The sequence below is a fragment of the Rhinolophus hipposideros genome (assembly GCF_964194185.1).
Source record: "Rhinolophus hipposideros genome assembly, chromosome: 2".
Lineage (NCBI taxonomy): Eukaryota > Metazoa > Chordata > Mammalia > Chiroptera > Rhinolophidae > Rhinolophus > Rhinolophus hipposideros.
Genome location: NC_138048.1, coordinates 41,876,617 through 41,889,378, shown reverse-complemented (window position 1 = coordinate 41,889,378; position 12,762 = coordinate 41,876,617). Strand labels below are relative to the sequence as shown.

General features: G+C 38.6%; 1 protein-coding gene across 42 annotated transcripts in view; it reads left to right on the top strand.

Moving 5' to 3' along the window:
• The window catches only part of ZBTB20 (zinc finger and BTB domain containing 20), a 755,798-nt gene that overhangs the window by 584,503 nt on the left and 158,533 nt on the right, over nt 1-12,762 (top strand). For 33 of the 42 annotated variants that reach the window (XM_081027936.1, XM_081027923.1, XM_081027918.1 and 30 more), the window contains one exon: nt 11,903-11,942. The gene's annotated coding sequence lies outside the window, so the exon portion shown is untranslated. Of the gene's footprint in view, nt 1-3,342; nt 3,434-11,902; nt 11,943-12,762 lie in introns of all 42 variants that reach the window. The other 9 variants (XM_081027933.1, XM_081027954.1, XM_081027913.1 and 6 more) reach the window with 1 other exon arrangement.

The following is a 12,762-nucleotide window of genomic DNA, read 5'->3' as shown; positions in this document are numbered from 1 at the left end:
TGGAATATCCTTGAGAGCAGGAGCAGGGGTCTAATTAAGACAGTAATTAATAATAAACTCTGGAAAAAATCTGTTAAATTGATGAATGAATACATGCCTCCATCTGGACAATGCATTGCATGTTCTCGCTTATCTAAACCGATTCTCAAGGAAGTCCAGAAATGTTGATAGGCTCAGTTATAAACACAGGTATTTACCCAGTGAGAGAGCTGAATTTTAACAAGGGCATAAAGTCACTAATTTTTATTGATGTATTCCTTTTAATCCCCATTTACATTTCTATTCCTGTCTACCCTGCGAGGTGGCCATATTCTATTGCTAGTTGGACCGATTTTGCATGAAAGCGATGAGAAATAAGGTCAGAGAGGTAGTGAGGATTGGGCCTCAGAGACCATGGTATAGGCTTGAAATCCCAAGTCTCAGGGAGCCTGAAAAAGTCTGATGGGCAGGAGTCTTTGTAATCGTAACAACCCTATTGCAGGATGACCACATGAGGCAGTTCCAGCCAAACGCTGGAGGCACAGATGTACAAGCTGGAATTAGGCTGTCGCTCAAATATAAGATTTCTGACCAGTGTAAATAAAAACAAACTGTGCCTCGTTGGACCCTGTTTTTTGCCTGTTGGGCCAGTTGACCCACCTGACACTCCCAGTTGGCAGTCATGCCTTTGAGAAGCTTAAGGGGGCAATAGTGAATCTGTTTTAGAACTTCCTAAGGTCTTTCGTTCCAAAGTGTAGGATTAGACACCACACAAGAATTTAAAATGTTCGATAGGTTTCCCCATGTGCTGACAGTCCACTGTGCAAAGAATTATAGAATTCTTTTTAATATTGCCCAAGTGCATAAATCACTTTTCAGAAGAAAGTGGGGTTGAGAGTTCACACAGGACTTGAATGCTGTATGACCAAATCCTACCAAAATGGGCCAGTTTGCACATATACTTTTGAGAATGAGAGCGATCTGATGGTTTGCCTAAGATGGGACATTCAGAAGAGCTCATTTTCTTGTTCATTAATGTATAAATCTTTCAAATTCTAAAGTTATGTGCAAGTATAACTGAAAGAACTAGCCCAGAATTTTTCTTCTCATGTACCAGAGATGACAGACTGAAAATCTGATGATTCTTCGATAGCTTCTAAAAGAACTAGAAATTGTCTGGCTCCATTTGTCTGGCCAGAATGTATTTCTGTGGTTTATCCATGGAGGTTTTTAGCGGAACCTTACACTTACTGTCTACATTAATGATATTCCTTTCTTTTGCCATGACAAAAACCACTCTACACTATATACATTATGTTAAAGATTTTTTTATTTTAGCATATGGACATGTTCTATAAAAGCTTTTTCAGTTTCATCACATTGACAAGCTGATTCCATTAAATCACCCACCATCATCATGTTCACTTTTTTTTCTTCTTTGAAAAGTTAGAAAACAGTGATCATCTTAGAGTTTTCAAGGCATTCACTTTGGCAAAAATAAATCTGGAAAAGCATGAGCATATTCCTTGAAGTGGAAAACGGATGAGTTATGTCATTCTTCTCATTGGCCCTTCTCTTGAAATTCTCAAAGATGGGAAAGGATGTAGTGGGTCTTTTTTATTTTTTTCTAGTAAAATGGGATTTTTAAAAAACTTGCTGGATATAGATCAAACTTCTCTGCCTCATTATTTATTATGTATTGTTATTTCAAATAGAAACGTCAATATGTTTGGATGTATAACATGAAAGGGTTTAATGCAAACATTTTTTAGCATTTCTGCACCCTCTGATAAAATGTTATTTGGTAATGTTATAGGGTCACACTGCTGTTTTGAATTAGCGCAGCTATATCCCAGCTCTCCCACGACCAAGCTTTCCTGGTTGAGAAGAAAAAAAATAACCTATCTGATCATGCTACTGCTGGACCATTTAAAACATGGAGTGAATGTGTGAAATGAGAGGGGGAAAAAAAGGCTCAGTATGGGGTTAATTAGCTCTGTGGAATTATAGGTGGGTCACTTCCTCAGGTCCAAATCATGCAAGAGGAAGCATGCATGTGCGGACTTACAAAAAGTAAAAGAAAGCTACGACCCCTCAGACTCGGGGGGCACAAACTGATTGCCTTTGGAGACAAGAAAGGGACCCTTTTGTGCAATGAGTACTTTGGGCTTCGTTGGTCAGAGTCAAATGGACTCCCCTTGAAGTGTCTGGTGAAGGCCACTGTCAGCCACTGAAAAAGAATCCATGGTTGATTAGCCCTGGCAAATCTGGCACTTTTTGAAATTTATCTCTGCTGACTCTTTATAAAAGCCTATCTTGCGCAGTTTCTTTTAATGTGCCTTATTTTCTAGGTCTCATCTTGGAAACAACATAATTTCTTCCTGAAAGTATGGGTGAATCCTTTCCTTTTTCCTAATTGTATTCATAGATTGCCAAAGGTTCCCTACCTGCTGAGATCATCTCAGCCATGGTTTGCCCTGAAGGATTCCCGCTAGGTTGTTTACAGTCTAATCCTTTCATGAAGCAGGAGGCGAAAGAGCAGGCAGAAAATATCCTCAATTCCTAGATCATTAATAGGTGAATACGAGAATTCAGATATCTATAAGGGAATTTCACAGCCAGTGTTTTCTAGGGCAGAAAGATACTGTGAAAAAGTCTTCTTGAACGTATGCTGACAAAGAGCCAGGAACCCATGGAGACAAACCATGAGGAAATCACTAATGAAGGCTGTGATAATAAAGTTTCAGTGTACACCGTTGGTGATTTCTTATGTTTCTGCCTAAATTACTCTGACATCACTAAGAGCAACCCTTCATAGAGTGTTTGAACAGAAAGTCCCAAAATGTGTATAACTTTTGAGAGGAAAAATATACATATGATGTGTGTATGTATATGCACATGTCTTTATTTGCAGTTAAACTACAAGTAACATTGGCTTCTTGAGATGAGGGATCAGGTGACCACCCTGACAGTAAAACTGAAAAATTTTGAGAGTCCAGAGCAGAATCCACCATCACCACCACCACCCACACGCCAACACACAATTACCAGACACTCATCCCTCATCATCTGTGGAAAAACCTGAATTTGGATCTCATAGAGACCGTTAAGAAAATGCAAATTTCCATAAGAGGAAGTGTGAAAACAATTAAATTAATAAAACTTTAAGATGACTGAGGCCAAGTTGGGGTTGGGAGGCTAGAGAGCTGAGAGTGTCCCCAACGAAGCAGTCTCAGTACATCTTTTTTTTTCTTCAACTGCCTGATGAATGTGGAAATAAGAAGGGATTCGGGGTGGCCGGTTAGCTCAGTTGGTTAGAATGTAGTGCTCATGACACCAAAGTTGTCGGTTCGATCCCCGTAGGGGCCACTGTGAGCTGCACCCTCCTTAAAAAAAGAAGAAGAAGAAGAAGAAGAAGAAGAAGAAGAAGGGATGGAAATGGGAGAGGCCAGGAGTAAGTTTGATGAATTCTAGCAGCCTACATTATCAACTTTGTACCGTAGCTTTTCAAAATTCAAATTGCTGTTGAGCTTGACACTTTTGCTGTTCAGTTCATTCCTGGCATTTGAAACGGCATAAACAAGGGCTCCAGGCACCAACCATTGTCCCAGTGAGGTTGTCAGTTAGCTTAACGCTGACTTTACTTTCTGTGGTGATACTGTTCCTTTTGAAAGGCCTCCGACCTCTGTCCTGCCAACTCCTGATCTCAGTAATAACCAACCTCAAGTAGTCGTTAGTGAAGACTCGACGAATATCCTGTAACGAGTCAGCTATGAAGAAATTGGCATAGTTTATCTCTTTTATTTGTGTTCTTATGAAAATAATGGGTTGCAAAATAAAATTACATTTCTCTCTCTCAATCTCTTTTTTTAAAAAAACTGGATCTTTAGAAGTTACACCAGGACTGATTTTTTGTTTCCCCTTACAAAGGTTGAATAACACTTAAAGGCTTTAATAGCCAAAGTCCATCTTTAGAAATAGCTTTCTTCTATAATGTACTGCCAATTTCTTATGCGTGTGTATTTCGACCTTCCTCATGCCTCTGCTATGGGCTGCCTGTTGATTGGTACATGTTAGTGCTTTGCTTATAAGAGTTGGGCAATAGTTCAGTGACCCAGTCCAAATCTGTGCCACAGATAGAATGGGCTCATCTTCTATTTAAGAAATGTGGCAAACTGCTTACATGAATTTGGTTCAGACAAGGTAATTGGAACTCTTTATCTAACCCTGTGTGCTGTATGTGATGAACCCTTCTGCTGAGCTCCAAAGCTACAAGGTAAGTAGACGAGAAAGCCCTTAACTTGCCACCCCCTTTAGAGCTTTTCCTGAGTCTGTTATTAGATTTACATTCTTAGTCACATGGGACCCATTTCGGTCATTTAAAAGGGCTGTTCACGTGTTCTACTGATGTCTTTGAAGATAGTGCTGGGAATAATAATAGTTCCTATATTATTTTCTGGTCTTTTTTTTACTTTTTTTAAAAATTGGAGATTGAGTTTATATGCATATTCATATCAGCTTTATGAAATATTCAGCTAAATTTCTTAGACATGAAAGAATTCATTGTTAGAATGTTTTACTTTAGCTAATTATTATATTGAAACTATAGTAGATTCAAGTGACTTTTTCCTCAATTCTATTTGTGTCATATACACTTGGCATACTGAATCATAATTGCCAAATTGAAACGTAAGCACTATGTATACTATTTTGAATTTAGTAACTTACAGACTTTCTGTATTGCCTAATGCTCTTCAAACTGTAGAATGTATTTTATTCAACTGTGTTATGATTCTGTACAATTTTTAGGGTCAGCGTGGTATAGAATTTTGTAATCATATAGGGCTCAACAAGATGAAAGAAGTTATTGAATTCATCCTCCTGACTAGAGGCAAAGCTGCATTTATTTCAATCAAAATAGACGAGGATCTTTCCTATTTTTAAATAGACATGAAGATAAAAATTTCTTAACCACGCTTAGCAATCTATTTGGTTATTTACCACTTGCACATTTAGAATGCTCATCTTTAAGTCTTAACTTAAATTCTTCACTGGACATTTTAATACCATTTGCCCTAGGACAAAAAAGCTGGTAATTATCTTCTTTACAACTCATCTTAGAGTCAGAAATCTGTGAAGAGGCACCTCAAGTCTTTCTTTCCTAAGTGAAATCATCCCAGTTTTAAACATTTGCTTTTGTTTTTGTAGCTCTTTCTGTATGAGTGGCAAAGGGGACTATTTTAAAAAGTTCTGTCATATACAATGCCTATGAGAAACTCACTGCATATTTTAATTTCACTGTGCCGATATGGAAATAGCCACAGCTTTTTCATTATATGCTGATGGACAGAGCATTTGTGTTCATTTAACCTTGAGGTTGAAACTTGTTCCCAAAAAAGTAACTGACTCATAGCGTTGGCTAGACCCAAGAATAAAGAGCATCAGTTTTCCTAATCTTAAAGCTCATCTTGCCCCTACTCCTAAAACACACTAAAATTAACTTTTCCTTGACCTCTCTCTGGTGCTATTTATTTACTGATTTAGCAACTTTTTTCTATCATCTTTGTCTCCTAAAATAGACGGACAGCATTTATTCAACAAAAGAAGTGTCGGGCCGTGTTTTGGATCCTATACTAGGCTTGGGAGACTCAAGTGTGACCTGTGAGCAAAGGCTCCAAGTCAGAGGTGTCTTAGGTATGTTCAGAGAGGAGCAAATATCCTATCACAGAATATAAGGAAACAGTGGTGAGAAAAAAACATAAGCAAAAGCAAAAAAACAAAACAAAAAAATAAAAATAAAAACAAGAGAGGTGGATTGGGGTCAGATTGTGAAAGATCTTGGATCCTCTTAAGCAAAGCAAATAGTTGATTTTGACAAGGACAAAAGTAACACTTTTTTCAACCTATATTATGGAAAGATCTTTCCAAGTTTTTAAAACACAGACTGAACCTACATTTTCCTCTTGGGTTAGTATCTAACAGGCAGACCATCATGTATAAGTACTTGCTTAATTTATATCTTTTGACATAAATTTTGTGTCATGATTTTTCCCTTTGTATTTCAAAAAAAGAAAAAAAAAACATTTGAGTGAACCATTTGAGTAAAGCGAGCCTTCTGTTCACACTGTTCTGGATGTTTCTTTCTCCTGCTGTGCCCATATTTATTCCAAAGCCCTCTGTACCACTAACATGTTACTTTCTGTATTTACACACTGTGAAGTCTTAGGATGAGTTTGCCCTGTAACAGGCACAGCCTTTATTGAACCAAATGAATGGCATTACTGGTAGGCTGTGAGCAGCATTGTGACCAAGTGTTTCTAATTGATTGGATCACATGACAACAATGCCAGACCTTTTCATCATCCCCTAAAGAATACCAGTATACTATAGTAGAAGGTCCTGGCACACCAATCCATTTGGAATCCATAAAGCTACAACTTAAGGAGCTGGAAGTATGGAGGAAAAAGTTGCTGTTAGGAATAAGATTGTAGAGAGCTCCTGAATGACACCATGCCACAGAGTTAGGTCTATTTTAGAAGCTGGAAGAAATCATCCTGAATGTAATAAACAAATTCAGTTCCTGATGCTACCTGCCACCTTGCCCTGCCATCCCTCCCAGCACTGCTGCTGTTACTCCATTCAAATCTCTCTGGCCCAATAGCTGTAAGAAGCAGGAAGGCTCAGGAGGATTTGTATGGGGTGGGATGGGGTGGCAAGTTGTAACTCAGCAATGTCTCAGGCCCGGGAACAGTCCCAGACCTAATTACTGAACTTTATTTTTTGAATTCTCTCTTTTTATTGATCACTATTTCATCATCTAAATTTTTGAAGGTAGATGTCCTTCAGAGTTATCATAGCATATTAAGGAAAGGTAAAGCCTCACTGTGATTTCCTTATTCTTTTCACGATAGAACCAAAAAACGGATGGTCTTGAAAAGCAGACCCCCAAGATATGAATGACCATTTGTGTTACTTATGACCAGAAAGAATGAAAATACTTCAAGAAACATGTCTGCAGGAGACCCCAAAGTACCTCCTGGTAGACTGCACATGCTCTGTATGCATGTCTGAAGAACCCTTCCATCTGACTTCAACATGGAAACCTTTGCCAGATAGAAAATAGAGAATTAAAAGCTCCAAATTCAGGGTGCATGAAATGTCATTAAATCTAGCATAAAATTTCTTGAATCTGTCAGATAAAGGAAGTCATGTATCCAGAGTGAAGATGGAATATCAATTGACAGGAACCTATGAAGCTGGCACTTACTCTGAGAGACATATGAATTTAAAAATCCAATAGTGCCTCATCCTTTGAAAACACTGGGAGCCAGAAAGGTATTAGGAAAATCAATAAGGTAAAAATCTTCATCCTCCTATTTGGAATGACTCCCACATATGAATTAATTAACACAATACTTCTAGAACATTAAAAGGATATTAAAATGTTATCTCTACCCATAGGAAACAAAGATATAAACCCACCGAACTTCTAGAGACAGTAGTTGAAGGAAAAAGATTGGAACGATTAAAGGCCTGTCTAAGAGGTCATTTCTGTCGTGTTGTCACTCCATCTACCCTCTTCAGATAGAAGGCATAAGTGTCGAACTGCAGTTCATCTGAATTCCTCAGTTCTGTCATCAGTGCGGTGACACATTCTAATTTTCTGATTCATTTGTGATGAATAAGCTCTCCCTTTTCAATTCACAATGCTAAAAGTAACCAATTTCTTTGAGTGTTATGATTACTTATTTTCCATCTTTTATTGCACTGTTATTTTCTCTTTCCAAAGTTTGTCTCACTCTGTATCAGCCAGTGTTCCTTCCCCTTGCAGAAAAGCCCCTGGACAGTATCAGTGCTTAGGCTTGGAGTTAGGAGGAATGAGAGACTGACAACCCAGCTTCTGTTTTTAACCCCGCCAGATACCTCAGCTGGCAAGTGGCTCGGCTTCCGCACCATAAAATGGGTATAATAATAGCTTTCCCTTACCACTGGGAAATATTTAGAATGCAAATCAAGCCAAACCTGTTCCCTTCCAAAGCAGCTCAAACTAGCCTACAAAATCCTGAATGAGCCCAGATTTCAAGGGGGAAACGTAAAGTGGGAAACACCTAGAGGTAGCATAATGTAGTGGTTACAATATATGTAGACTTTGGAATGGTACAGACTTATTCAGATCCCAGCAGCTGTGTGATTTGGAGTAAGTTTTCCAATTTCTCAAATCTCCCGTTTTTCTCTTGTAAATTGGAAGTAATGGTGTTGACTTGTGTAGTCAGGATTAAATGATAGATGGTTACTCAATGCTGCTTTTCAAACTCTTCCATGTAGATGATGCTCAAGTCAGACTGAGTGATCCAGTACTGTGGGTGCTGGGGACGTTGCCTGAAGCAGTCTGCCCCAAACGAGACTTGTCAGGGAGGTCGCAGTTCTCACCCTAAAAATACATACACATTTTGCATTCTGTTTCGCAATATAGTCTTGTGTATTTCACTAAACTGGAAGTTCCAGGAGGCCAAGAGCAGTATCTGTTTTATTTCTTCTATAACATCCAAGAAATGTTACCAGATAAATGAATATAGGTACAAATGAGAGTTTAAATTACTTAGCCACAAGGACAACTGCCCCTCCCCTAGAGAGACAGCCACGTCTTTATTATTGATTTGGTGGCCTTGTGTACTCCCGTTACACTGCTCCACCGTCCCGGTTATACTCACATTCAAACTTGAGAAGCATTTACTTACCAGGATGCCTGAAATCCCAGAAGGACTCAGTGAATAGGAAGTTTGTCATTTCTCTGCTCACTGCTTCTCGACCTCATGGTTCCTAAGGCTCTGTGGACTTTTCAAAAAAGAAATGGTAAAGGACTGGGAAGGTCAACCTGGGGGGCCTTTGAAGGAGTGTGAGGATCTCTAGCCACACACACTCACCCAGGTATTTTCTAAATATTGGATTTATTCCTGGCTTCCACGCAGTGCAACTTGTCAAAACTCCCTAGAGGCCATTAACAGTGAGATTGAAAGAGCTTTTTCTCCTCCTCCCCCTAGGCCAAAGGTTACCAACCTGGAAGTCATGGATGACCTTCATGGAGTCTGGGAGCTCCTTGAAACTTGGTGTTTGGGGGTCGTTTCTAGGGAGGAGGATTCTCATAGGGATCTGTATTGCTATTGCCCTAGAACATTACATAAATTAAAATCAGAACTGACTAATCTTTAAGTTACAGTTAATAATACTTTTAGTTCCTTGGAGATGGATAGTATATAATAACTTCCAGTCGGAAATCACAAACTAAGATTAGATTTCCACAAGTCACCCCCTTCTCACCCCTCCCCACACCCCACCACCCCTCACCCCCTGTCTACTCTTGCCTTCTCCCGCCATGTTTTAAGGTCCTATTCATTGATTCATTTGGGCTTTATAGTTATATATTCCTGGCTAGATATTCGTGCATTGAATGTAGCATGGTTAATGTATATTTTTTAATCTTATGCAAAACCATTATAGGCAATTCTTTGCATTTTAGATGAAAACAACTTACAGACATATAAGGTAAATATCACTTAGGCAGAAAGGATGCATATCAATAAAATAACAATTTGAACTGAACAAAAATAAATCTATGTAGTTTAATACATATTCTCAAAATTGCCTAGCAGATTGTAATTCAGTCAAGAAGTCAGGGCCTTTTGACGTTTATGAGCATTTATGAATTGCATAAGAACTCTGAGATTAAATATTAAGCCTTAATATTAAATTTTGGATAGGTATTATTGTTTTTCATTAATATATAATGACAACAATTATATCCAATAAAATCTTCAATTTAACTTGGCTTTAATTTGTCTGAGACTGTGACATACACACTGCAATTTTTATCTCCATCTTGGATTCCTGTAATTGACAGCCTGTGTGTCATTTGACATCCAGAAAGATAGTTTTTATTCCAGACCTTGGATGTATTAGTCAATCTGGTTTCAGTTTACGTTGATCTCTTCTGATCACATCAAAAATTTAATTTTGACTAATTAACTTTTATGAAAAAATGCTCTTTGAAATTTAGAAAGTTATGTGCTTAGATGGAAGAACACAAATACTAAGTACAATTTAAAAATAGCATAATATATTATTGAAAGTTACTGAGTATAATATGCAACAGAAAAATGATAAGTGAGCATATTTCATAGATAACCACTAATCATATTTTTCTCCTTTTCCTCAAAGGTTGAGAAAGAAGGCAAGATCAAAAAAAGTTGGGGAGAGGGAAGAAAAAAGAAAGGGGGGGAGGGAAGAAAGGAAGGAAACATGCACCAGTGCAGTGGTCTAGGATGTGGGCTTGCAGAAGAACCCAGAGTGTAACAAAACTTAGAGCTTTTTAAAATCTTTGAAGACTAGTCAGTCATATATTGTATACGTTTCAGGTTTGTATGTGTTTTCAATGAATCACACATAATCTAATTATCCTGCTTAAATTTTTCATTAAGCTCATCAATTTTGTGAGACAATTTGAAAGCATTGGAGACCCCCCCAACCTCTCTTGTGTTAGCATACGTTATGATCAGATTTTCGTCTCTACTCTTCTTGTCCCACGAAAGGAACACCATCTTTTACACTTGGATGTGCACGGACAGGGGTGCATCGTGGCCGTAAATAGGATACTTTTTCTTTGGAGGAACCTCAGTGGTGGTGCATTTGGCCAGAAAGCTTGCTGAGAAGTGAAGTCTCTTTAATTGCTAGTTTTCTGCTTTTGCCTTATTTTATGCTGTTATTTAATCCGATCCTTCTACTTGATCTCTTTTAATGCAGTTTGTTTTGCATATTTCTGGAGGCCTTGTGTGAAGTCGTTAAAATCATGGTGTCAGAGAGACAAAAATTCAATCAGCGCATATAAAGTCCTTGATATATTTTAGTGGGATGGGGGTGGGGAGACTGCTTTGTTTTCTCAGCATCCTTGTTTGGTTTATTAATTTCTCATGGATCTTCTGCTACTTCAGTTTTATTCTTCTATAAAGGAAACTATCAAGACAGTGGTAAACAGGCCAGTCCCACAATAGCTTATCTGGCTTGTGAGTTGAAGGTTACAAAGGAGAATTATTAGATTTGAAATATAGAATGAGAAACTGTTAAGGTCAGCTCCCCCAAACCTGAAGTTGTCATCATTAGTGTTGTGTTTTGGGGGACAGATGCTTCAGTTTCAAATCATTTGGTCAGAGGGGACATTTCTAGGCTGATGAGATGAGGTAGAAGAGGCAATACCAAGTCCTCAGCTGAAGCTTGACAATGCATAGAGGGGCCAGATTGGTCCAGAGGATCTTCTGGACATTAAACGTACTAATTTTACCCTAAAGAGAACCAAAGTTTATCAGAGGTTGACTCATCTTTATCAAAAGTAGAAAAAAGCTAAAATTTCTCACGCACTACATGGCAAAGTTTGTCCCCATTCTAGCCAGTGCTGCCCATAGATATTTATGCAACAATAGAAACGTTCCACCTGTAAGGTAGCCAGTAGCCACAGGTAGCCACTGAGTACTTGAAAGGTCGCTGGTGCAGCAGAGGAACTAAACATTTCATTTTTAAATTCAATTTTAATTAAATTGAAATAGATAAATGTGGCTTGTGGCTTCTGGAGTAGACAGCTCAGCTCTACAAAATACTCGTATAACTCAGATCAGAATGAAGTTGACAAAGAAAGAGGTTGGCACTCCTTGTGCTGGGAACTACTATGTTGGTCATACAGCAGGAGGTCACTCCTTTGGAAAATGTCATGTGGCTGGACCTCCTTTTTCTTGGTGACAGGTGACAAAATGACCTCCTGATGCTCGTCCTGTAGGAGCAACGAGTCCCATCTATACAGTACTTAGATTTGCTTTCTTTCTCCCCACAGTATCATTGAATTTGTTTCTAATGCCTTCTTTTTTTCTTTGATTTTCAGTTTCGTGACCATCAGTCTGTGGCCTGCCCTTTCTCTTTATGTAAGTAAAAGTGGTTTCTTTTACTTTTCCAAAAAGTGTCCGATGTGGGGAATTTGGGTTGTTATTGGCACGTTGTCTGGTTGCCTTTGTTGTGGTTTCCAGCACTTCTTCAGTATGTATTAGCTTCTTTTGTGTTTGGAGTCGATGCTGTTGGTGGTAGTAGTTGTTGCCATGTATGAGGGGGCTGAAAAGACCAGCATCCCCAGCGACGGGACTTATATAAAGACTGCCTTTTACTCAGCCACAGCTGCTGTTTGCAAAAGTCACTCCTCTTCTAAACTATAGCTTACATTCTTCAGCCAGATACCAGCAGCAGTTGGGCTTTTGCCCCACTGTCAATCAATGGGCAATTATTTATTCTTCAGTTACACACCCACTCCTGGGTTCAGTGGTGTTTAGTTTCAACTTCTAGGTCAGAGCTTTCATTTATGGACAAAATTTCTAATATCCTTTTAGTAAGAAGCACAAGAGTGAAGTTCAAGATTTCTGCCATTTAGGTTAAAATTGTGAAGTCCACAGGAAAAGAGAGAGAGAGATGCAGGATTACATGCTCCAGGAGGTTTATGGAAGGTAGTATTCTTTTTTAGAAAAGATGCAAGTCATTTGGGGGCAAAGGGGAACTTGATTTCAGACGAAAAGAGAGAATAGTTATTATTTAAAGTCCAAACTAGGCTGTACTGAATGGGTTTGGATAAATTTTACCTTGAACTGCTTGAAAGAGATTGTGGGGCAGCGAACCCAAATAATCCAAGTCACTACACCACACACCAACCGAGAGAGGCCACAGGTAGTGGCAGTCACCTCATGTGATAATCATTTT